Genomic DNA, 26,901 nt, shown 5'->3' with positions numbered 1-26,901 from the left:
GGGTTGAAAATACTTTATTGGATAACCGACCCGGGGGAGTAGGGAGGAAAAAAAAAAGGTGCTTGAAGGTGGTCCCTAGCGCTGAGACGCAAAGTATGCTTCCAACATGATGGCCCGCCTCTGCACTTCTCTTCTGCTGTTTCCACTCACTTAAACATCATTTCCGTGAAAAAGGATCGGTCGTAGAGGTCCACATTCCTGGCCATCAAGGTCGCCTGAGTTTTTTAGAATGGCTGAAAAATATTGTTAACAAAACAAAAATACATTCTCGTGAGGATTTAATTGTCCGCATTATGGATTCGGGTGATTAACTTAGGGGCATCCCTGAATAACTAAAAAGCAGTACAGAAACGTGCCAAGAAATGTGTTGAAAACGGTGAGCTCATTTTTGAAAATTTATTATAAACTGGTACGTATAATGTACTTTGATCTAGTGTACTGTTTCTAAATAAAATTTGAATCCTTTAACTTTTCCTTGTTTTATTCAATATTTTCTTCAGCATTAATCTTCTACAAGCTTTGTTTAAAAGTTTTACGTGGTTATTACTCATTTAACAAAGTTATTGTACATCAAACATAAAATCAGATTTTTTAACCCGATATATTGGTTTTCACCGCCCGTATTTCCCAAAAACTGTTGCAGATACGATTCTGGGGCCTATTTTATTCGATTTGTCGGTGAACCATAAGACATCACTAATTCTGCTTCTTAATTAACGTCCTAAAAATTTCAGTACGATCTCGTTTCATTGTGGTAGCTGAAATCCGAGCGATATCTTTCACCAGCCGTAATTCGCAGATCAAGCATTTTAGGACATATGTTAATATGTAATTTTCCATTATTTTCACGAGTAGAGTAGGTATGAAAGTTCCCGGAGAACTTCGTGATACACTTGTATATATATATATATATATATTATATATATGTGTGTGGTGTGTGTGTATATATATATATATATATATATGTATTATAGGATACCCAAAAACACTGTTGCACATTAGCATGCTAAGCACCATAATGCATATGCTGTGCTTTACATTTGACACCTTCGCTCTGCAGAACTATGTATTGTAAACATTTCTCTCAGAGAAAGCTATTCTGAGCCTATCTTTTGTACCTTATATACTTTAAATACGTAAAATCCGTAAGAAAGACTGAAACAGATAGTGAAACGACAAATTAATGTAGTTACTTCGGTCAAGAAGCAATGAATTGTATACTACACCGTTTCTAGCTCCTTTTAGAAAATAAGGTAATATCTTAAAAAAATAACTTTACCGATGAATCATTGATTTAAAAGAAATCGGTCATCGGGATTTTCGTTAGCCTAGAAAAACGATGGAAGTCTATTAAAATAAAATAAAAGTATGAACATTTAAGAAAATTACAATATTTTACTACCTAATTTATCAGCGATGTATTTTCCTGTATATACTATTTAGCAAGTAGTTTTACGTAATTAGTTTTGGTAAGTAGTATATACTATTTAGCAATTGAAGTTTTATATTTTACTCTTTACCTTAAATTTTTATTTTCATTATTTAAATGAGAGTAGTTTACGTTCTAAATTTTAGGGTTTTAAGTTTTTTCTAGGCTTGGAAAAATTATAAAATCAGAATTAAAGTATATACGTAACAATTTTGCGGTAATATGCATGCTAGTAATATCTTTGCTACTCTTTGTTTTACCTGAATAGCGATTTATATTGTGTAATAGACTTTTACGTTCGGTGTTTGTTTAAAAGAATATTACACAATTTTTTTTCTAAAATGTTTTTAAAAAAATTATAAGAGTTTCTGCAATATTATATTGTGAGCGCCTGTGGTGTTTGAGTTACGTTGTTTATACTGCAGAACTATACTGCGGATAGAATACAGAACAAAATGTAGGGGCTCTTTTCATCTTGCTGCACTTTTGTCATTTTAAATTATTTCTGCTTTAAGGTCAACCGATAAAATAAAAATTAAAATAAAGGATATTTTTATTTATTTTTATTACAAGATTTCTGCCCTTTAATACGTTTTATCATTTAACTGCTTTATTGAGCTTTCTGCAGTATCGGGAGAGGAATCTGCAGCATGCTCTTTTCAATTCCGAACCGTTAAGACACTGATGCAATGCGCTGCAGTCATTTTATTCTAATCTTATTTCTTTTTTATTTGCCTATTTCCTTGATACTTTACGAACTGTTCTCGTTAATTAGTTTTTTAATCTGTTTTGTGCGGCCGGCTAGAAATTGTTATTTAAATTCTATAAGTAATTTTTTCCCCATTGTAATAATTTAATTAGAATATGTAACAATCTATGTCGGGTATTAGTTCAGGCATTTTTATCTTTAACAATATAAATAACATTGTTAACTGTGGAATCCGTATTATACATCAATTTCAAATTAAAAGAACTGAAAAAAAATTAAATAGTTTATTATAACCTACGCAAAAATACTGATTCCCGCACATTCAAATAAGCTGTCATCTTGAAACCGGTCAAATTTTAAAACTAGCTTATTGATTTATTCAAGATGGCTCGTGACCCGCTTTGTAACTGGTTTCAAACTATGTCGACAAATCTGAATTGAAATTTAATTTACTACTCAGAGTAATTGTTCACCGTAACCTTTTAGTAATATCGTACTAAATAAATAAATAAATAAAAACCTGTCATTATGTAATTTAATAGAAAATATAACATTTTGATCTTTCTATTAGTCTGTTAAGTTCTTAGATGTCATGATCGGGTATAGTTTTAAAACTACTCAAAAATATTTTGTAAAAATCTTTACACAGATTTAAAGGATTTATTTAGCGTTAGGTGCAATATTCTAAGACATATTCCTCGAGTGTTAAACGCATAATTCTAAGTATAAAATCAATTTATAAACGAATATGTCCTTTCTTTATGTGTAATTTTTTTTATAAAATATATTTTGAAGTCATAATCCTATAAAGTAATGAGTATTTGCGCCCTATAATCTTATTTTGATCAGGAAAATGCATCTTGTTAGATCACTTAACTGAAATCAGTGAATTACTGACAGTCGTATTTTAATTTTTTTATTTAATGATACAAATTAATGAATGATCGGTCGGTAATAGAGTTTTTTATTGCTTATAAGTTTTGATAATGTTTGTGATATAAAGTGAAATATAAATAGCGCCACCTGTTTAAATCAAGATGAGATTTTTTAATCATCGGAAAGTTTAGAGAATCCTGGCATTTAGAATTTAAAATTTGCGTGCTTATTTTAAAAAGTAACCGTATACCGGCTTACTCCTAGTCTTCCCTCAGATATGATGCTTTTTCTTCTAACTTAATTAATGAAACTTAGTTTCAATTTTAATTTAAATAAAATTCATAATTGCTCTTTTACCAAGTTCGTTATAATCTGATACGGCGTTCATATTACAAATCATGTGGAAACTTACAGTGATTAACAAATCGTTAGGCAGACACGAACAAGCGTATCGAAATCCAAGAGCTCCAATAATGGCCTCTTCTTGCGATCCGGTCGGTCAGTCGGGCTGTGCTTATTTTTATGAATGCCAAATTAACGTAATCCGACAGTTTATAAGTTTACTTACTTTTATCCGCCCTTATTGAAATTCCTACAAATACATTATTGACAATTTTATTTTTTGGTGCATCTACAGTTTTAATTATTTTAAATCCGGAAAATAATTATAGAATACCTAATCGACTTAAGTTTCCGTTTTATCCGGCTTAAAAAAATGAGAACGTTCTTAATTCAACCCTCATTATTATTATTTTATGTATCAGCGCTAACCCGAATAAAATTTATAGATTCTAACTGTAATTATTTTTATTTCGATTAGGAAGCTCCCTTCTTATTAAGTTTTTTCCAGGTAACATCAACGGAAATTTTTTTCTTAAACAAATGCTGATTTTTTGCCTTTTCATGGGCTTTTTTCATACGGGCGTCGACTTCTTGTCGGCCTGGTCTTGTTTTAAATAAATCAAATTAAAAAAAAATTGAATCAACTTCATGAACGCGTTAATGATTGAAACATAAAACTAATTAATTCTTTAAAATTTCACTTATTAAAAGTCGTTACTATATTTTTAAAATCGAAACCGTCACTGAGAAAAAGTAATAAATGATGTTTTATATATATATAATAATTCAGAAAATAATCATAATATTTACACGTACATTACGCACACGTATGTACACACACACACACACACACACACACACACACACACACACACACACACACACACACACACACACACACACACACTATATATATATATATATACATACAGAATAATTTTGTTTATGTTTATATGAGTATGTGTGTTTGTGCGCGCGCTTGCGCGTGTAAACATTATTATTTTCTGAAGTGATCGTATTGATTTTACAAATTAAAAAAAATTTGAGCTTTAATGATATATATAATATTATTTTATGAATCGTGCGAATAATAATGTGTTATATAACAATTCACAGTTTTTTTTTTTAACTTCTGTGGTTTTATTTATTTATTTTAATGTTACATTTTGAAAAACTGTTACATTTAAGAAAACTACATGAACTTATTTTTTTTATTTACTTTTTATTTTATTAACTTATTTTTTTTACCTGACAATTTTCTTGTCTTCTTAAACCGAGTATCTTGTTTCTAATTCTCACGCTGCACGAACATTTTTGTAATTTTAACTCTACATATTATAACTGTGTATTATATAAAGACATAGAAGATTTAGAAAAGAAAAAGAAGTATGACATGTTGTATAAGAAGGTAAAAACTGTTTGGGATAGAAGAAATCCTATTTATAAAATGAGAGAAATTGAGAAGAAAAATGGTAAAAAATGTTTTCAAAGAAGATGAGATAAAGAAACACGGGAAGCTGAGGTTGAAGAAGTTATAGTAGAGAAGAAAGACCCACCACTTTTGAGATCTGTAATTCTACAGGTTAATAAAGGCATGAAGAACAGGAAAAGATGATTTTTCAATAGAACTCGTTAGATGTTTAGAAAATGAAATACTCTGAATGTGCGATACAATTTATAACACTGGAGTATGGCTAGAAGATTTAGTTAAAAATGAAACCAGTACCTTAAAAGGTTGGAACCAAAAAATGTGAAGAACATAGAGCTGCCATGCTGAGAGTTATGAATAGAAGGTTGATTACAAAATTGTAGAGAATGCTAGGGAAGAATAGTTTGGATTCAGAAAAGGCAAAGGAACAAGTGAAGCTGGAGAACTTATCAGAACGATTGGAGAAAAATGTTTTGGAAAAGGAAGAAGATTGAGCTTGTTTTATAGATATTCTACAGACTACAGTGGGAAAAGTTATGCGAGATTCTGAAAGAAAAGAAATCGATTGGAAGGATAGGAGACTGATCAGAGTATTTTATATGAAGAAAAAAGCAGTTGTGAAAATAAATGAGTATCTCACAAATTGGTTAGAATTAGGCAGAGGAGTGAGGCCAGTGTGCTGTTTATCACCAACACTGTTCACCCTTTATGTAGAGGAAATACTGAAAGAAATATTTTACGGCCAAAAAGGAGTAAGCATAGGTGGAAGAAATACAAATTGTTCAGATTAGCTGATTGTAGCTTAAAGACACTCAGACATTACAAGGAATGATAAAAGCATTTAAAGTAGGATGAAGGATTGCGGGATGAAAATAAATGTGAACAAAACAAAAGTTATGAAGGTGAATTAGAAGAAAGATTTACAACATCCATATGTTGTAACAGCAGAAGGAAAAAATTAAACAAATAAAAGGATACAGATATCTCGGTCAGTACTAACTGAATACTGGAGGAGTAAAGTAGAGATTAAGATGAGAATTGCAGTGGCAAAGGAAGCCGTTTTTAGGAAGAAAAACCTACTCTGCAGCAACGCGGATCTGAACCTGAGGAAGAGATTGGTAAACTGCCATGTATGTATACTTTTGTACCTTGAACACTGGAGAAAAGGGGAAAAGATAAGATCGAAACTTTTGAGATTTATGTCTGGTGGAGGTGAAGAAGATGAAATAGGTGGACGGAGTAAGTAATGTAGAAGTTTTAAGAAGAATAAATGAAGATAAAACTATCTTTAAGGAGGAAAGGAAACTGGATCTTGCTTATAATTAGGGGAAAAGGAATATTAAATACAGTTCTTGTAGGCTCCGTTGAAGATGAAAAAAGAAGAGAGGAAGGAAAAGGCTGAGGTTAATAAATGACAAAGTGTAGTGAAAAAGCGTGGAACAGATACATATGGAGACAACAATTGTGTCACGGACGTGCCAACAGGCAGAATACTACATGATGATATATCTTAAATAGTTCTCTCTACACACCCTCCTGATATATCGATAAAAATCTACCTAGTACATCATTCCTTTTTAAATCTCAGATGTACTGATTTTGGTTTTTGGACTCGCTGTAACGTTGCCAGAAGTATATCTTTGAGTAGATCTTCCGTTCGGAATTTCAGAAATAATGAGAAAATTTAATTCTGAGAATGACGCGCATATAAACACACGAATAACACGGTAATACAAATCGTAATTAGAATTTTTTGTGCTTATATTTTTCCTGACTGGCAAAAATCGTATCGGGGTTTGGCATTTTATCTTCGAATATTTATTCTTATGTTACAGCTTAGCGTTTAAAAGAAAAAATCACATATTCGTACCTATATATGATTCACCTAAATATTTGTTAAAAATTGTGGAATATTAGTTCGGCAACAAACATCTATTCTGGTTTTTAATTATTTTATTAATTATCGTTTTTATTTATTATTATCTTTTAACTGTTCGAATGCGAGGTGCCTTAATGAAAAATTCTCCATAATTACTGAAAGAAATTGTTATGAAATGGATGTATGTTCATTTTAGTGATGTAATTCAATATCAACACGATCTGTTTTCGGCTGATCCTTTGTCTGGTTTTTATTTGCTTGGGGTGGTTAGTAAGAGGAATTCGGCAAATTGCTTCTTTACGTAATTTATTACGAAAGTTATTTATTCTTCTCGGGTCTCAGATATTCGAAAACGGTTTAAAAATCCGCTGGTATTTTGTGTTACGCTAGGATTTTAATTACGCGTAATTACTATTTTTAAGTTTTCACTTGCACATTCGTTATCAGATGAATAAATGCCCTTGGCTGATTGATTAAAAATGACGACCCGATTCCGGGAATGGAGACCGGAACCTTCAGTATATTAGTCGATTAATGAATGAATGAATGATTTAAAAATTTAATATTTTTCTAAAAAAAATTTATTTGTTATGTAAACTTGCGCATTATATTATTTGTAAAGCCCCTGAATGTTGAACACGATTCAATTTTTACCGCATCAGCGGTGTCGTTCAGTAATGATTGTATTATATCATTATTTCGTAGTATCGATTCATTTTTGGTTAAACTCGTGAAATCTATTAATCATACTAGTTTTTAATGTAGTGATCTTTTTTTAAAGAAAAAAATCCCTTCTGATAGGGTTATAATTAATGTGGGTTTCTTACATTTGATTTGGTAAGACATAGACGTAAACGTTTTATAAGGATGTAAAAAAAAACTATTTCATTCAAAATATATATGTTACAATCTGTGTTTTTTGTATATATTTCGCGTAATTAAAATATTGATATTATTGTTTAGTATTATTTTTCTACTTTTTAAATTTACTCCAATCACTTAAAATTAAACGAAAGTCATTTAACCGATTAACCTAAGAGACCAAACAATGGCAATCGGATCTCGAACCGTAAAGAAACCCCACTTATAACGTTAAGGATTTATTTATTCACACAATTGTCAACGTAAGGCCGACGCCCGACAGCAGTCTCTATTAGAGATGATAATAAATTCTGTAGCCTGTGAAAATTGTCATGCCTAATCCAGAATCGGAACCTCGATTACGTACGCGATTACAAATTTTTTCCGGATTTATTATATAGAACGTAAATAAAAATGTGTTCTGTTGGTCAGAGATATTTGTATTACGGTGATGGCAGGTGATTTTTATGTAAATTATACATTTAATCGATTTATGCGAATTATATTTAGAACTTCTCCGGTAATTTTTTTACCGTACAATAATAATTTCACATTTAATTATCAGGTAAGGTGAAATGCGTCGAACGAGTTTGAAGTTGTGGAATGCTAGTGCTATATTCAATGTTTTGAAATTACAACAAATTATACTTTGTTAAAAAAAAGGCACAATTTAGTTACTGTAATTGTATGTTATTGTATATAATTACATATTCCATTAGTTAAAATAAGTGATGTGTAGATTTGGAACTTCAGCTGCATTGAAAATAATTTTGTGGGGTAAGTATTTATTAATATTTAATTAAAATATTATTATTTTTAGTGTATTAATTTAAAAAAAAATGATTTTCTGTAATTTTATTTTATCGTCTTGCTATAAAATTTAAATTGAAACTACAAATTATAAAGCTTAGTCAGAGAAGATTATTCGTGCATTTTAATTATTTATAATAGACGATACGTATAAGGATCTTTAGTTTAAAAATAACTAATATATTTAATTTTAGCGGTGAATTAGCGGATAAAATATTGATATAATTTTTAAAATTGGTCTGTGTGACTAACGATTTAAAAATAGTTATGACTTATGATGGCATAAAAATAAGGAATCCGCTCGCTGTTTGATTCCGCTTTTATGCAGGCTACAGGGTGTGGCATTTTTTAATTGTTGATTAATAATATTTTTTCATCTTTTTTATTCCATTCTAAGATTTTACTTTTATCGACAGAATTTTACTGATGATCTTCACGATCGTTTACTCTATTCATTGACGTGGACTTTCGGTTAAGTTTATTGCTGCCTTTTAACATCGAGGTGAAGGCTAAAGTTTTGGCCCTTATGTCCGTGCTTAAAGTAGATCCGGTTTCATTTCCTACACCTCCGCCTAATTTTCTATTAATTTGTAAACTGTCCTAACATATTCAACACTGATAATGCGGCACTTCTCGAACGTATCTGCCTCTGTTTTGACACGGCAATAATTATATCTTACCGGATAGGTTTTTAAACCGAGGGAAAGGAATCGTTGTCTCACGGATCAACAGGGTGACGCTTTCCACATCACACTGAGGTTGCGCTGGCTCCTCAGTTCGGTCCTTACTCGACTTCGACCTACCAGGATCCGATCTACATTTACAGAAAACATTATAGGAAAGAAGAGTGTTAGGAAAACGAGTGGGCTCGATCGACCCGTGTAGAAACGTCAGCAAAAAACAAACGATCATTAAGGTAGCCACAAGGTCCTCTTATCCCCTCCCCCCGGATATTGGGCATTACAACCTTTCGGAAGAAGACATTTTTCGTCAGTATGAGAGGAGCACATTTTATGTCGACCGTTTTAAATATTTGTTGTAACAGAATTTACGTTTTTTTAAATAGTTAGATCGAACGGGTTGAAGCTTCACCGAAAACCCGATAAAGAAATACGGGTACCCTTCTTCGGAATCGTCCTGAGAATGGAACTAAAACGTTCACTTCAGCTAGACCTCAACCTCGAGGTTACGAGTACGTATACATAAATGAGTCGCCTAATAAAAACGTAAAAGAACTCTTTATTCGTCAAGAAATTTTATTCAGAAAAAAATAATCTGCGTTATTATTAACGGAGTGAAACAAAGATTACCTAATATTGTCGAACTAAACATAAGTGTTTTTTTTTGTCGTCATGTTATTTTACATCGATATTTCCAACAGCACATCTCCTACTTATTCGTAATCGAAGACTAGTCCCGTTATAGCCGAATAGACTGGTAAGTCATCCGGTAGCTTATACCATTTTTAATTATTATTATTATTATTATTCAGATTTGAACCTTTGACCTTTCGTACACAAAGTCGGACTCTACCGTTTAGACATTGTGACCTCTATTTAAAGAGAAATAACCTTACTGACTAGTTGTTTATTAAGGTATCTTATAAATTTTAAACAAATTTTTATTTTTTTTAAATGTGTATTTATTTCTAATGAAGATGACCGTGTAAGAAAGAAATCAATTAAGATAAATTAAAAAAATTAATTGTAGCACGAATTATAATAAAACGTCCTTGAGATTTCATTCATAAAAATCTTTGTAGTTTTGTCGGAATAGTTATATTACATTGAATACAATCAAGGTTTTAATGGTTAATTTATAGTTTAACTTGGCTAAGATTCTAAGTTGAGAATTAACATACAGAATGACCTGTATTAGTGAAATAAATAGTATTTTTAAAAACATTTTTTCAATAAAAATGCGTTTGCTTGTACGCCATGAAATACTGTCAGTTTAATATTGCTATCTATGGTGAACAATTTAATAATTTATAAACTTTTTTCTGAAGGCATTTTTTTCCAATTATAAAGCGTAAAATTATTGACGATCTTAGTGACATATATAATTTAACGACATATATAATTATTGACATATATATTTAACGTAGTACTTTTATTATCATAAGTAGACTTGATAAAGCTTACGGGTGTAAAAAAAGAATGATTAGTTAAAGTGAATCATTCGTCTTGCGTATTAATTTTGAGTTAAATTATTAACAATTTGATTATGTGTCCTGTTCGTTATTCCTTCCTCCCTCTCGACCAAATAAATCATCGAAATAATAAGTAGTCTCATATCCCCATATTTATGCGTTGATATCATTAAATCAACTATTATTAACGATCATTAATAAATTATAAAATTATAATTTATTATTCGCAATACATCATCGATAATGATGTAATGCATCGAGTAATAGGCTGAGATAAACTCAACTTTGGCGATAAAAATGAATATACAGATATATCAGTAGATAAGCTGCGAAATAAAAAAAAACGTACAAAAAATAGTATTAGTTAATAAAAATGACATCGGGTGATGTTTATTTCAAAAGTCAGTAGTTTTAAATATTATTAATTACAGATATAGAAATTAAAATAAGGTTAGCAATGATTTCGATGATGTTTTTGTTTTGAAAGGGAAAGAATAACGAACGAAATAGATTTTTTTTAAACTCATTTTAACTTCCTTATACGAAGTAAAGGAAGTACTGTGATCGCGAAAAACGCCGGTTTCCAGATTTCAACGGAAATATCGATTTTGACTATCCCAGTTAAAGCCCTCTTTGGAGCTTTTCAACGATATATCATAAGTGTTACTTATGCTCATTGGTTCCAGAGTTATAACCAAATGAAATTATAATTAATGAAATATTTGTTTCTTAGGAGAAGCCACATCGGTTTGAATCAGACTTTATCTTCTTTTTTTAAACTTTTTTTTTAATTTAAATATATTGATTATTAATAATTATTAACCTCTCATTGTAAAAAAAGTTTTACGATGAATAATGATTCAGTAACAAAAAAAGAAAAGGAAAAAATATTAGAAGTTATTAATGAAATAACATTTTATGTACTTTTCATTTTTTAAAAATGTGTATATGTAATTTAATAAGCGTACAAGGAAGTCATGTGGGGTACACATCAGATTTTTTTTAAAATGATCGATTATTGTAAATATTAAAAAAGTTCTTTAAAAAAATTGTAAATAAAAACGTATTATTGATATGATTTGGTATATTCTTTAAATAATTATGAATTTCCGTGTTTTTGTCTAGCTTCAAAGTACATGCATTTATTACAACGATGAAAACTATGAAATAAAGTACAACTTAAAAATGTAGTGCAGTAGTGTCGACTTAACGTTAATTTTCTACTTTGTTTAGTTCTTTCGTTTATTAATGTTTTCTAGCGACTTCCCTTCTGTCTTTTATGTTTTATAAATTACTTTAATTTCATAACGATATTTAATATCTTTCACGTTCAGAAAATGAGGTAATACGACTTAAAAATTTAATTTATTTTGTTAATTTTTACTGATAAATAATAGGGTTAAAATAATCGATAATTATAATTGATACATTTTTCGATTATGTAAAATTGAAAATAATATCTATTTGGTGTGTTTTACGACTTTCAGAGGTGTAATAGAAAGCTTAGTGTGATTTGTAATGTTAGTGATGTGTAATATTAGTGTGATTTGTAAGGTCATAAGAGTTTATTTTCATAAAAAAAAAATCCTAAACATAGTGAAAGGTACTAAAGATGAAACATCGATCAGAAGATAAGTAAAATAATTTATAATTTATAATGCGTTCTATTTAATTAACGATTTCCGATCATTTAAAATTAGGTATGTTGTATTTGACTGTACTGTATTTAATACGATGTTAATGTTTGTATTTGCTGTAATAACAGCAGGAGAATTAGCCATATAATTGTAGTAGAAATATATATTGTATGTAGCTGTTAGTTCTTTGACTTTCTACTTTCTTTTGAACTCATAGTTATTGTAATATTAAATTCTAATATTTTATAATAAGTTAAGTTATCGATTTATCAGTAACGTAATATTCATATAATTTGGTTTCTTTAATTTATCGGCGCGTTGGTTATTCATTTTATATTTTGATAAAGAATTTATAATTTTTTTCTTATTTTAAAATGTTAAAAATTAGCAGGATCGATAAAACAATTTTTTTAGGAGATATATTCCCAACAAATATAAGAAACGAAAAATGCAGTGAAGCTCTATTCTTAAATAGTTAAGACAGTTTCATACTGAAAGCTAAACTAAGCAAAGATTCGCTCTAGTAACTGTTAAAGAGAGTAGAGAATCGTTTATTTAATGGTGTCGTTCAGAAAATTGAGAAGTTAAGCTAGGTGCCATGCTATACCACACCATTTTTTTATTGTTGACCGGGTTTTTTTTCTTCCTCTCGTCTTCAGCAACTTTCAAAGCGCATAAGCATAACGCAGTTTAGAGCTCGTGTTTATTAGACGCAGAGCTAGAAAATTATAATCATGCAAGTATTAAGAACAATTTTTTTTATTTACTTAACGTTATTCAGTTAAATATCAACCCAACAAATCGGTTTTGTATTTTAATAAGTGTTTTAATATTAAAATTGAACTGTTAATAGAGAAAATTTTATTTACGTTTATCAATTTAAAATCAGCGAATTTACAGAGACCGAACTCGGAAACACAACGCTTCTTATCGATAAATTAATAATAATAATTTTTTTTTTGCAAGGCTCCCACACACTCCTACACCCTTACACCCTGCCGTCTCCTCCAAACAAGTGTGACTCAGCAACCAGGAAAGAGACAAGCACAATAGAACGGCCTTAAAGCCTTACTATAAAGCACTGATTCAAAATAATTAACATTTATATATAAATATTCATTTTTACTTCTTATCAAGAAGTAAAAAAAAAAAAATAAGTAATTAAAATAAATATCAAACGTAGAACAGTTTACAGAAAAACATTGATTGCATATAGATAAACGTGAATTCAAATAACTTACAGAAATTACATATATAAATTACATTTTCATAGCACTATAATTTATGCAGCTGTCGATTAAATTTTGGCATTTTCCTCATTAAAAAAGTCAATTTTTAAAGATATGTCATTAACCGTCTTAACACGTCTATACAGTAATGATAGGTTTAAAATTTTTATACTTTCTAACAGCCCCATAAAGTATTCTCAGTCCTAAAGTCAAAATGTATCACCATCAACGTAATTATGTAATTATATATATATATATATATATATATATATATATATATATATATATATTGCATCAGTATTTCTAGGTCTCACATGAAGCTGTATTAATTACATGAGATCGCAGTGTTTCTCTTTAATCTCATCCGATGGAAAACCTCTACCAGTCAAAAAAACCGCAGAAACTTCTTTTGAACTCCTTCAATTTGAGCTGAAGTATACTGCCGATCGCTATTCCAAATGGTTGAAAGTATTCCAGCATCGATCTGACATTCGTTTGAAACAGCCGAATAATTGACTCTGGCATACTGGAAGATTTTACTAATCCACTAGATTGATCCAAGATTCCTTCTAGCTCTGGAAACTACCCTACTGATGTGTTCAGTAAATAGAAGCCGTTCGTCAATATGAACCCCCAAGTCCAATATAGAATCGATACGTTTAATTTTATCATGTCCAATCAGGTAATCAAATTTTAGCGAAAGAGTTTTCCTAGTACAGGAGATAACTGCAGTCTTGGTTACATTCAAACTCATTAGGTTCCTTCGGACCGTTGGACAACCTTGTTTATATTATCTTGGAGGACGGTCCTTTCATCAGAATCGATCAATCTTCCTACAGATCTTAAGCTCATCAGCATATAATAAAACTCTACACAAGTCATTGCACATATTAATTAAGTGGATGAAAAGCAAAAGTAAGTTTACAATGTTTACTCAGCAAAATACCACGGGGAACGACATTAAACGCCTCTTGGAAGTCAAAGTATATTGTGTCAGTTTGAACTCTATTAAAAACAACAGGCGTAATTAAATTCATCATGTTCATAAGGTTACTAAACGTTGACCTTTGGGGGGCAAAACCGTACTGTTCAGGTACAATTTGACGACACAGAGTTATACAAATAAACATGAATAATTTTTTGAAAACTTTCGAAACCACACATAATAATAAAAGTAAATAAACTAATAATACCGTAATTAAACTTCAGTGGAGCAGAACAGAAAATGCAGAATTTTGGATGAGAATGGGAACCGTAGCGTAGCTTTTTCAGTGTTTATGAAATTAAACCGATCAAACCTTCAGCTCGTAATACTATAGGATAACTTGCTTTGTTTAACTGTTTCCCACCGTAAGTAGAGATTTGAACGTTGGAACTCTCGACTTCGAAATCAGCTGATTTGAGAAGACGCGTTTACCACTAGACCAACCCGGTGGGTCCCCGGTACATTACTGCACTAATACAATCGCACCCATCCCCTGCAGTAAAATCTCAGTACTACAAACAACAGCTAGGATAGTCCTTACGTTATCACAGTAAAACTCGGTTTTTTTGGTCACAGTCACTTCTGAAAAATCGTAATCTGTTGTGCTACGAGTAGCCCATGAGGCTCTTTACTAACAGCCGAGTATCATCGGTACTCGAAATAATTCTATCAAAGTGTGTACTATTAATTGCTTCGACGTGGCAAACGTATTAAAAGTTAAGAGGAATAAACCGTTAATAAATATAGAGAATAATGAGTAAATTGGCAGTAGAAATAATCATACCAAACATGAAGAAAAATAAATTAATAATAAATGGAAAGAAAATGCCAATAAATAGATTTATTTATGCACCAAATGTCAAATTAATAGTCATTAATGAATATAAAAGAGAAAAAAAAATCAGTCGTCATAATAACAATGATCTAACTGCATAGTACAAATTTCAATATAATTCTGATCTAAAGTTGTAAAGTAATTATACAATACATGAATTTTTACATTAACTTTTGTTTTTATTAGTCAACATTATGCGAATTATATTCGCACTTCGACGTGGAATAAAACATCCTGCATCAATTCACTCTAAACTTAGATTATTTTTATAATCATAAATCTCTTATTGATATTTAATCGTACAAATACTTGAGTTTTTTCTTCGGATATCTTAATTTATTTTATTCAATTTATTTTAATGTAAATAAATTGAATATTAATTACAGTGAATTTCTGTTCTATTTTAGACTTGTATAGACTAAAACAGTAATTAATGTGTTTATTGGAATCATTATGACGTAATTATCTAACACTGTGGTGGCGTAGCAAGGAAATATAGAACACATTGTAAGCTTATTGTTTATAGACTGTGCAATTTATGCTATGCAACTCTTGACCGGCGGGAAGCGGCGACCACTCCTTTTTGTATTAATAAAAACCGGTTTATGAGGTGACGTGCCGATCTATTTTTAGTGGTGCTGCAATCGGACTGGATTGAAAATTAAGAATTTCAAATGACAAATGTTTTCCTTTATTTGTAGATGATTATATATGTTAAACTCCAATTATTACCATACATGGTTATTATCGAACGTTTCGAAAACAGATCAAAAAAAAGTTTCTCTAATGTATTTTTGACCTTGGAAACAATTCCATTTGTTAACTGGTTATATTATAATTAGAATTTGTACAATTTACAAATGATTAGAATTTATAAAGGCTTTTCTACATTCCTAAATTAAAAATGTTAAGCGGCATGAAGGTCACAGTTATTTTTGTTTTATATTTTTAAATATTAAAATAAGTTACCGATGTCTGTTCTATTTATTTGATTTTCTTTTATCTTACCTTACACTGAATTCGATTATACTTATATCGAGTAACAGAATAGTTACCATTAGTTCGACGTAGACAAAATGTTTGTTTTTGAAGGTTACTTGTAACAGCTCGAAAAATTCAAAAACAGTCGATGCGTGTGATCAGGTAAGCACTATTCGAGTAATAATGAAAGATAATTGAATTGCAGCTGTAATTATTTATTAAGTCTGCAATCATTCTTTACTTTGCTTACGGTTTCGAAGCGATCACTTCTCGACTATTTGTGATGTCATTGCCTTAAAGTTAGACTCGTAATTTTGTGTTGTAATCAGTTTTTCCTCTCTCTTATGAGATCAAATTTCATTTCGTTTTTTCTTTAAATTTCTTCTATTTAAATCTGTTCTTTGAATTTTCTTCTATTGTTTTAGATTTATTCTATTTTAAATGACATTTTACATACTTAATAGGTAATAAGCTATTAATAATAATAATTAATTATTACTTATACAATCTGTAATTTAAATAGTAATTCATTAATTTTGCTTTTTAAACTCGGGGAGGAAATTAAGGTTGTGTGATCCCAAACTTCGTATTCTATTGTTATCTACTGATTTATATGACTTTGTTTTTTTTTTCTTAAACTACTAATCCAGTTTGTTATGTAATCTGTATACAATAATTTCATTATTATTAGGTCATGTATAAATCTCTAGAAAGAGGAACCGGCCATTCCTCTGACTACTACTTAGTCGAGGGTACTTCATTATTACTGCCTAAGCTTTTTGTATCGACTGATAACAACGTTGGATAATTTAAACCGACTTTGGGCTGATGATCATAAAATAAGGTCATTGCAAATATTCTATTTAGGATTAAAAATTTACCTAATTGCACAACCGAAGCGTAATGTGGAGTTCAAATCCCAGACGACGATTTAAACCTTTTCATATCCCTGAGGGCCTACGCTCTGTTTAAAAAATCAGAATTCTGAACTAAATTTTCGTTTGTTATATAAATATTAAGCATTGTGTTGTATAATTAAATTTAAAGAACAAATTAAATGAATTTGATCTCACAAGAGGCAGGAAAAACTGAGTTACAACAGAAAAATGTAACTTTTAGGCAATGATGTCACAAATAGTAGTGATGAAACCATAACCAAAGTAAAGATCGACTGCAGATTTAATTGATAAAATTGTAGTAGTAATTCAATTATTTTTCATTGTTAATCGAACAGTACTTAATTGACCACACGCGTCGATTGATTTTGAATTTTTTTTGAGCGACGTAATTAAAATTTAAACCGTTATGTTACATAAACATTAACATTCCAGCGTATACCCACCGGTTTGGTCTAGTGGTTAACGCGTCTTCCCAAATCAGCTGATTTGGAAGTCGAGAGTTACAGCGTTCAAGTCCTAGTAAAGCCAGTTATTTTTACACGGATTTAAATACTGGATCGTGGATACCGGTGTTCTTTGGTGGTTGGGTTTCAATTAACCACACATCTCAAGAATGGTCGAACTGAGAATGTACAAGACTACACACACTCATACATATCATCCTCATTCATCCTCTGAAGAATTATCTAAACTGTAGTTACCGGATGCTAAAAAAAAAACATTCCAGCGTAAAATTTACTGAAATGTTATACATTACATGTATTTAATTATACAAATCTATAATTTTAACGACGCCTTACCACACGTAAACAATTTTCCGAACGTTTTAACTTATCCTCATAAAGCTTTCGTTTGCTGTTCGACCATCTTCCGTGGCAGTAGTTGGTTTTTTATTATTAGTGGTTTCATTTTATGTGGTTACAGATGGTTATATTGGTTAGGAAGACTCGTATCTATGATGTGGTCGAAGACAATGTTAAATTTCCATAATCTCATTTCGTTTAGTAATATTGATGTTTGTGTATAGATAGGAATTCTACGCATTTCACTTTTCAACTTTGTGTTACGATGTATTCCTTTGTGTATTGGATATCTACCTTTCTTTTAATGATGGTATAACTTATTATTTGACTTATAAGTATTCCAACATTATCGACAAACTAGATATTCCATAAAAAAAATCGTAAGAGAATTTTCTCGCAAAAATTTCATTTACAAACAAAACTAATGTTTATTTAAAAACAAAACTAATTTATACCAAACCTCAAGATTATACTTTTTTCAAATTGTTTTGTTTTACAATCGCCTAGTAAGTTACTTAGGATACAATTTTGAGTCACTTTTTTCACATAATGTATCATACACCACCGCTAATTTTGCTTCATAATTTGTGTTCTAAGAATTTCAATACGGCATCATTTTACTTTTGAAGAACTGAGGGTGAGATTTTTCATTAACCGAAAACGAACGTTATCAGTTTATTACGTTAATATCAGTTTCTTCATGGGCTATTGCAGATTCTCCTTAACATTTAAGAAAAATACAAGTTTATTACAACGATGAGTATTTATCGAACTCTGGTTTACTTTTTTCTGTTCGTTAATAACGGGCAAAGCGCTCATCCTTAATTCTTATTTTGTTATTCTTTTAATAATTGAATTTCCATTATTTCATTTTGTATTATATAAAATGAAGACATACAGGTGCAAATTTTAAATAGTTCTATTATGTTGTGTTATTAAAATCGACTAACGGTCGTTAAAATTGTCTGTAGTTTATGAATTTTGAATTAAGGAATTCTAATGAATTGTTGCTAGTAGGAATTCATAAGAATGAATGTTTACAATTAACGGGTTTAGTTTAAGAACACTATCCGTAAGCGTCCATTCTCCTACATTTCAGTTAGTAACATTTCGTAAACATAATTTTCATTAGCAGTGGCGACTCGTAGCTAAACTTAGTGGGGGTGCTGCTCCAGAAAATTTTTCCGGACATTTTTAAGGCCAAGGTTAAAATATTTTGTAAAATAAAAGTACCGAAAAAATAATCAAATAGAATAGCTGGAAGCAGGATAATCTAATTCTACACTTTATCATATTTAAGAATATAGTACATGGTTTTTAAGCACATTAAAACCACATTAGGTTTAATTGAATAAATAATAAAATGTCAATGCATATAATACTTTTTAGTATTATTAGAAAATAACTTAATAAAATGTCTGCTTAAAAAAGCTACAATCCAATAGTGCTTAATTTAAATTTCTATCTACACAGAAACATACATAATTTGTTTTTACCAAGTACCTTCTATTTCGCCCTTCCGGCGTGTTTTTGGATAGATTTGGCAGAAAAGAGTCCTTGCTTTTCATCATCTTCTGATCACTACTGAAAAGACAACTAAGCGGTTTTAATGTTCCTTCCACCGACTAAATTAGACAAGGGAACGAACAAGGAACGTTTCATACATATGGAGTAAAAAAGACTGCCTTCCACCAGCACGCCAGGGTCGGCACTGCGAAAGCGACAGTGCTCGCTCTCCCTCGCAGCCTCGCGTGCAGCTTCCTATGTGCGCATGCGCGCAACAGCCAAACACCACGCTTCTAGAACTGTGAAGCGCATACAAAGTTTCATACAAAGATTTTTGTATCTATTTCATAAACTGGGGGACGGCTACCGACATTATGCTTAAGGATTATATGTTGTACAAGTGTAAAGAAAAAAAGGACTCATTATATTAGATGTTATCGATAATATATAGTGGAAATGGGAGATGCTGCAGTTCCACTGCGCCTATACACGAGCGGCCACTGTTCATTAGCTTTCGACTCTTTCTCATAGAGATAGATGTGCGATGGTAACAGAATGGATCGACTTTTATCAGCCGATTCATTCTGTTATACGTAAATTACTTTATTTTATTAAGTAACTTGCAGACCCGGCAACGCTTCGCTGTTACTAGATTTGAGTATATATATATTAAATGAACATAATTGAAAGTTTGATAAAACATTAAAAAAACTGAACATTACGGAATTTCACAAAATTTAACCGTTCCCTTTTACCCTATCCCCCTTTTTCCCTATACCCTTTTCCCCCGCTCATAAATCGGTCCGTAGTTCTTTAGTCTATAGCGGACACACATACGAACATTGCCTTTTATATATATATATATATATAAGAAGAAAGTCATTTTGTATATTTGTTTGTTTTGTAAATATCTCGACACCATGGTTTTTAACCACCTAGCGCGTATAGTTTTGGCAAAAATTTTTCTTTTCACGTAACTAATATATATTCTGAATATGAACCAAATCGGACCTTAAATGCAATTTTCGGAAGTATCTCAACCCCAGCGCCACCTAGCCGGTCCAAACTAATTCAGAATCTTGGCGGGCGTGCGCATAACTCAAAGTTTCGTCGCAATCGGTTTAATGGTACAGGAACGCATACGGGACAAACAAACATTCATTTATATATATATATATATATATATATATAATTTAATTTTTGGTTCTATTAAAGGAGTAAGCACTAACCATATATATAATAAAATGTATTTTTTACTTTTTCCGATTAAATTATTTTCGTCGGCAGAAATAACTACGTGTTGGGTAAAACAATTTTATTCCCGTGCATTTTTGTGTAGGTAAATACGAGTATAAATGTATTATGAATTGTAATTTATTCGTGTTATTTTAGTTTCGTTGTTTATTCACGTTGAGAATGCTAACGATCGTATTGATTATTCTTTATAAGAGAAATAATTAAAATATTTCTGTACATTAACTACATTAAGGAGCCCTTTTGATTTATAATGCGCCTATAAACCGGGATCTAATAGCTGATATTGCGTTTTATGTTATATGATTACGGATAGAGACACCAATAAAACATCAAGAAACTTTAATGCGAATGCGATTTGAAGGCTTAGAACTAAGTTTAGAATAAACACGAAGACCTTTTAACCTTTTTAAAAATATTTTACTGTATAAGTAATAAAACGTGAATTTTTATTACTTATAACTTTTATTTTGTAGTTTTGTGTTTAAGATAAACATTATTTGCATTATTTCTTGCAAGAAGCATTTATAGCATAATAAATGTAATTTTATTATTATTATCAATATTGCGAATAAATAATATGAAATGTTTTTATTTTTTTATATTTTTTTTTTACATTTCTTGATAAACCTTGTGGACTGATTTCAGGACTAATTGTACTTTTTATTATATTTATTTCTTAGTTCAGAAATTGTAATCGATTCTTTTTATTGCTGTTGTTTTAAGGTTGTTTTTTCCATTCTATTATACGCGCAGTTCCATTTCAAGTGATATAATGTTTAGTCTCGTACGAAGTCCTTCAGCAATGTTTTGAATAACCAGTATCCCTTTTACTCGTATAAGTGTAATACATTGATAATTTTCTGTGACGATTTTTGTCTAAAGATTAATTGTGGAAGAAATTCAAGAGCTTCTAGTATTGTCTGTAATTTGTAAAACAAATTTTGCTCTTGTTAGCATTGTGTATGTTCGGGTAGATGAAAAAATTTATTTAACGGAACTAAAACTTTTGTAAAGTAGAATCGTTTTAATTATGATTTAAAGGCAGAAAAATGTAAAGGGACTTAATTGTATAATGTCTTATTAGTTTTTGAGTACATTTATTTTCGTAGCTGAATTAAATGAATCGTGAAATATTTTTTTGAGTATTTGTTTCTCGTGGCATTATGGCATTTCTTGTGGATATCTATTCTTGTGGCATTATAACTTACGATGTACATCGGTTTTCACTGGTCTTATTTAATTTTTAATCGTCAAAAAGGCGAATATCAAAATTGTAGTTTATGTTATTTGGGGGAACTAAAAACTGTGGGAGTTATTAAAATGTGGATTTATTATTAGGAGGAAAAGATTGAGCGGGAGAATCAAAACCGCTATATTACAACGCACCGGTTTCGGAGTTATTTTATATCATCGTTGTAGTAGCAGTTAATCTTTTTTTGTAAGGTTCCACTGTTGAATAAGCTGGTCGTGTGTCTTGGTTATTTCTTTGAATGAATAAATTAATTTAACGTTTAGACTTATTTGTGTAAATTAACTTGAAACATAACCATTTCCTAACGAGTAATGAAACTATTAATGGTCATTTATCCGCTTCTATAATTACTCTAAAAGGTGTTAAGTATCTGTGATAGATAAAAGTTTTACGACTAGAAATATTACAGAAGAAAACTGAACAATTAATTTTAATTGAAAACACTCGTCTAAAGGTTGTTTCTTTGCCGTGGACGAGTATCTTAATGGATATAATTGATGCTTCTTGTAATTGAATATTTAAATATTGTAATTTAATTACTTTTCTTGATCATCAGTACATGTTTGTTACAAATATATTTAGTATATAGTTTAGTTTATGTATCGATTAGTGTCGGGATGGCAAGTAAGTTTTAGACTTCTGACTCTGTACAGGAATTACTTTTGTATTGCAGTTAAACAAATGGGAATAAAATAATTTAGAATTTACTGTATAATTGCGATTAGTACGGTTCTATAAAATCCATTTGTTCTATGACTGGTTTATTAAATTTCTGTTAATAACCCGAACTATTTTCAATAAGTATCGTTCTAAATTATTTGTTTTTAAATTTATCGATGAAAAACAATAAAAAGTACCTGTCTGTATAACAATAAAAAGTATAAACCTTATACTTTACTTACGTAAATATACTTTACTTACTTTACGTAAGTAAAGTACTTACGTTGACATTAACATGACAATGTTAATAAAATAAAACGGTTTTTAAAATTGATTGTTACCGACTAACGTTACCTTTTTGAAAGACAAATTACGTATGTAATACATGTATATTCTCGTATATCAATATATTATATCATAATAAATTATTTAAGGAACTTGAACTGAACCGGTTGTAAAATGCTAACGCTACGCTCCTTGATACTATTTCCCGGTCACCGATTTGTTTTCGGTTGTAATTGTTAATGAAACCTTAGGCCTGGCGATCGGAGGATGTAACCAAGTACAGGTACACCCAATACGCGATCAAGAGAGAGGCAGCTGTTTATAGGCTTCGAATCAAGTAAGCTGTACTAATATCTGGAAATTTATGGAATAAAGAACTTTATGAAGTAAGGAAAGAATAATTTTCAAAAATTCTTATTATTTTTTGAATGAAAAATATTTGTTAATGTAGTGTTCTTTCGTTGTACTAGGTAATTCACAATACCTAGGTAATTTAGAATATTTACCTTGAGTAAAGATCTTTATTCACCTTTGCAGCTGTAATTTTAAAATCAACATTTATTCGTATTCAAAGATGTTTCAGGAACGAAAATGAGTAGTATTAAATGTAAACAGGCAAATTTTTAGCGGAGTTTAATGGAAAAAATAGAAAAAATAAAAAGATTAATGTATTGGACTATAGCACGTATTTTTGTAACATTACATTTCATATCTTATCTTGAATATCATCTTACGTCAAAATTACTTTGTATGGCTAGCCAGATTTCTGCAATACGCAAATAAAAATATGTTCGTGATTTTTGAATGGTAGAGTTTGTGTGTCTGTGGAAATTTATTTTAATTACACAAAGTAAAAGGCCGTATTTATTGTTTTCAAGAGAGGAAAAAATGATGTCAGCTGTTTTTTTTTTTTTTTTTTTAATTTTTTTATGCTGTAGTCCTTTAGTTGCAACCCCACTGTACAAAAAAGAGCAGCAGCAATCCTGCATTTCTCAGACGACTTTGTTTTGTCTGACACTGGATAAATATTTTATTGTAGCGGAATATATGTTGTCATTCAGTTTTTGTTATTTTAGTGAAATCATTATCACAATAATAAAGTAAATTTTAGAATAAAGAATACATCCAACATTGCTGTTAATATTTCACTCGCTGATTGCAGAACGCAAAGGTGAGCCAACTAATAGAATTCGTTATGTAGATTATTTTGTGTTTGTGGGATCTTTGGAGAATATAAGTTGATTTGATAGTACTGAAATATTGACAGTGTAGTTATGGAATTTCTCTGAAAATTAATGGAAAAATAAGGTTTAATTTTATATTTTAAGTAGTAATAAATCGATTAAGTTTTTTGTTTTGCTAATACAAAAAAAAATATAACGAACGTTTGAATATCGTACAAGCTGAGGATTAGCCAAACTAGCAATATCTAAAATTCGAAAATCCAATTTTTCTTTTATGCGTTGACGAATTTGCTTTTTTCAAAAAGTCTTATCAAAGTTATTTTTTACTTCAGAGCAGTAGTTAATAAACTTCATAATGAAATGAATACGATAAGCATTTCAAAGTTAACTACTTCGTGTTGAGAGCAGTGATATAGAAGAGTGGTGCTACCTAGTGAACATCGATTTTACTACAAAAAAGTAGCTTGTTAAAAACAGTCTGCTTGTATTTAATAAAAATTTGGTTTTTAACATTTTTATTTCATTTTATGAGTTTATTTATTTTTTTAAATTAACTATAAGTTAAGTAAATATTCATTTCTTTCTGAAATAGCAAAAACGCAATTATTTTAATTTTAATAATTATTTCTGTTATTTTTCATATATCGTTAATATTATTGAAAACACAAATTAAACATAAATTATTACAGATAATCATTGCGGAAGTTTTAAAATACAGATAACATTATATGATGTATGTTATTTGCTTCTTTCTCTTTTTGATAAGTAATATGCTATGGCGTTTGTTAAATTCAACAGGTAGGTTATTTTGAACAGGTATTGGATCAGTAGCGCTTTTGTGGTGGTATTCTGTACTAATATGTTGCCGGGTCGGTGGAGGGAGTGGACAGCAACGTAGGCAAGCCGTCCGTGTGTATCATGATAGTGGAATGGATATCTTACTAACGTTTAGCGGTTCGTGGGTGTAAAAAACATGGTAATAATGCGGGACACATATGTGCGTTGAAATGTGTTTTTTAAATGCTTTTCCGTGGTTTGCCCATGGGACTTGAATTTCAATCGAATGAGGCAAGTACAGCGGTGTGATAGTGGTAATTTTACTGTCTCAATCTGTTCACAACGTCTGATTTGCAACATTGTGTGTGGGATTTGCATAATTACCAGCCTACTAAAAACAGGATTACGTTCCAAATTTCTCCAGTTGTAGTGTTTTTTAATTGTTTTTTTTTAATAGTATACTGTTTTATGCTTTACTTATTTAAATTATTTATAGACACTACTTTGCCACCGTAGCTGTTTTTAGGTTAGAATTTTTTTTGTGTTCTTGCGAGCCGTTGGCATTACATTGTTTCTCATTTTTATTTGTTGATTGTTTAAAAAATTAAGTGTAGAACTACTAGCCGAAACCATAAATTGGTATTCATTTTATGTTTTCATATTTGATTTGAATAATTTCTAATCTTTTTTCTCTTAAATTCTTTTTCGTTTCAATTAAGTTTTATTACGTTAAGATATATACAGTTTGGTAATAAATACATAAAAATTTAAGGTGTGTTATAAATTTTTAATAATTTTATGAAACATAAATTCAGATATAAATATGTTTAAACTGGAGTGATCTCCCTGACGGCAGTCAAATTATAAACATAGCTTCATTATCGCGCAATCATTGCATTATATTTTATTTTACTTTTTAATTTATTTTTACACATTAACTTACTTTTTCCGTTTGGTTATTTACATCTGTGGTTTTGTCATTTGATTCGTTCGCATATAAATTATGGAAAGTAGGTTAATATATGAATTTAGATGTGACATTTATATATGCGTCTTGTAACGTAATATTTTTAAGAAGTCAACTCACTTTTGGCATTCGTTGTGTTACTACTTTATCGCATTTTAAGTACCTGCTTTTGTATAATCATTGCCAAATACTTAACTTGTAGATGTCGTCATCGCTATTTTCTTATGTGACTCGCTTATCTTACGATAAGCGAAGTTTTAATATTTGTTTGGTATTGTTTTCCTATTTTTCTTTCTTTTGTAAGCGTTTCAATATCTCAAATTCTTTGTATATTATTTCTTTTTTTAATTCAGTTCGAATGAATTTTATAGGATAGGCTTGGCTTTTATGAAACAATACATTTTTTCAGAAAAATCTATTAGTACCTTTTTAAATGTCTTCTTTGTGATACCATTTATTAGTTTTCTTGGTTTTCCTTTTGTTATTTTAAATGCTTTTTTATTGAATATTTTTTCAAATTGTAGATAAAATAATGACTGTTGAATAGCTTTGGCAGGTTTTTATTTGATATTTTAAGTTAAGTTACTTTTTCTTTTATAACAATATCTTTAGATGTTTTTTTAATTGGTTAGCATTATTTTGTATGATTACAATATGTGGTATAATTTAAAATAATAGAAAAATTTCAAGTTGGCATAACCTTGGAATAAAAATTGCACTGTTAATATCATTGATTACAGTAAATAAACATAGTACCTATTGATTTACTCATACAAGTGTTATGATAATTTTACTAACTGCAAAATAAAGTTGGTTTTGAATGTATTCTTAATGATCTTCTTTTCTTTTCTTGAAGAAGTCAAAAACCAGAATTCAGTTTTAGTTTTATTGAATTTGGTAGATTATGTAAAATAATAATTAAGCAGTAATCTGTAAATTGTCAATATCAAGTCGATTTATTTATCGTATGGTATGTGGATGTACTGTGTCCAAAATATTAAAACTGATGATAATAAAGGTTTTGCATTTGACTGCACCTATTAGTTAGTTTAGAAGTCCATGCCTTCAAACAGTATAATATGGTGAAGATAATTCTACGAAATTTGCTCCAGTTTTTAATTTTTTCTGGAATCCTTTTTCACTGTTAAAGTAATTGC

The 26,901-nt window shown here is 30.0% G+C and overlaps 1 protein-coding gene across 9 annotated transcripts in view; it reads left to right on the top strand.

Moving 5' to 3' along the window:
* shot (dystonin-like protein short stop) overlaps positions 1-26,901 on the top strand; it is a 644,960-nt gene that overhangs the window by 116,121 nt on the left and 501,938 nt on the right. For 2 of the 9 annotated variants that reach the window (XM_075363700.1, XM_075363456.1), the window contains exon 1: positions 24,916-25,068. The exons of 5 other annotated variants lie outside the window; for them this stretch is intronic. The gene's annotated coding sequence lies outside the window, so the exon portion shown is untranslated. Of the gene's footprint in view, positions 1-24,914; positions 25,069-26,901 lie in introns of those variants that run through there. 2 more of the 9 variants (XM_075363691.1, XM_075363710.1) reach the window with 2 other exon arrangements.

The sequence above is a fragment of the Lycorma delicatula genome, chromosome 1, assembly GCF_047948215.1.
Source record: "Lycorma delicatula isolate Av1 chromosome 1, ASM4794821v1, whole genome shotgun sequence".
Classification (NCBI taxonomy): domain Eukaryota; kingdom Metazoa; phylum Arthropoda; class Insecta; order Hemiptera; family Fulgoridae; genus Lycorma; species Lycorma delicatula.
This window is presented reverse-complemented; position numbering and strand designations above follow the sequence as displayed.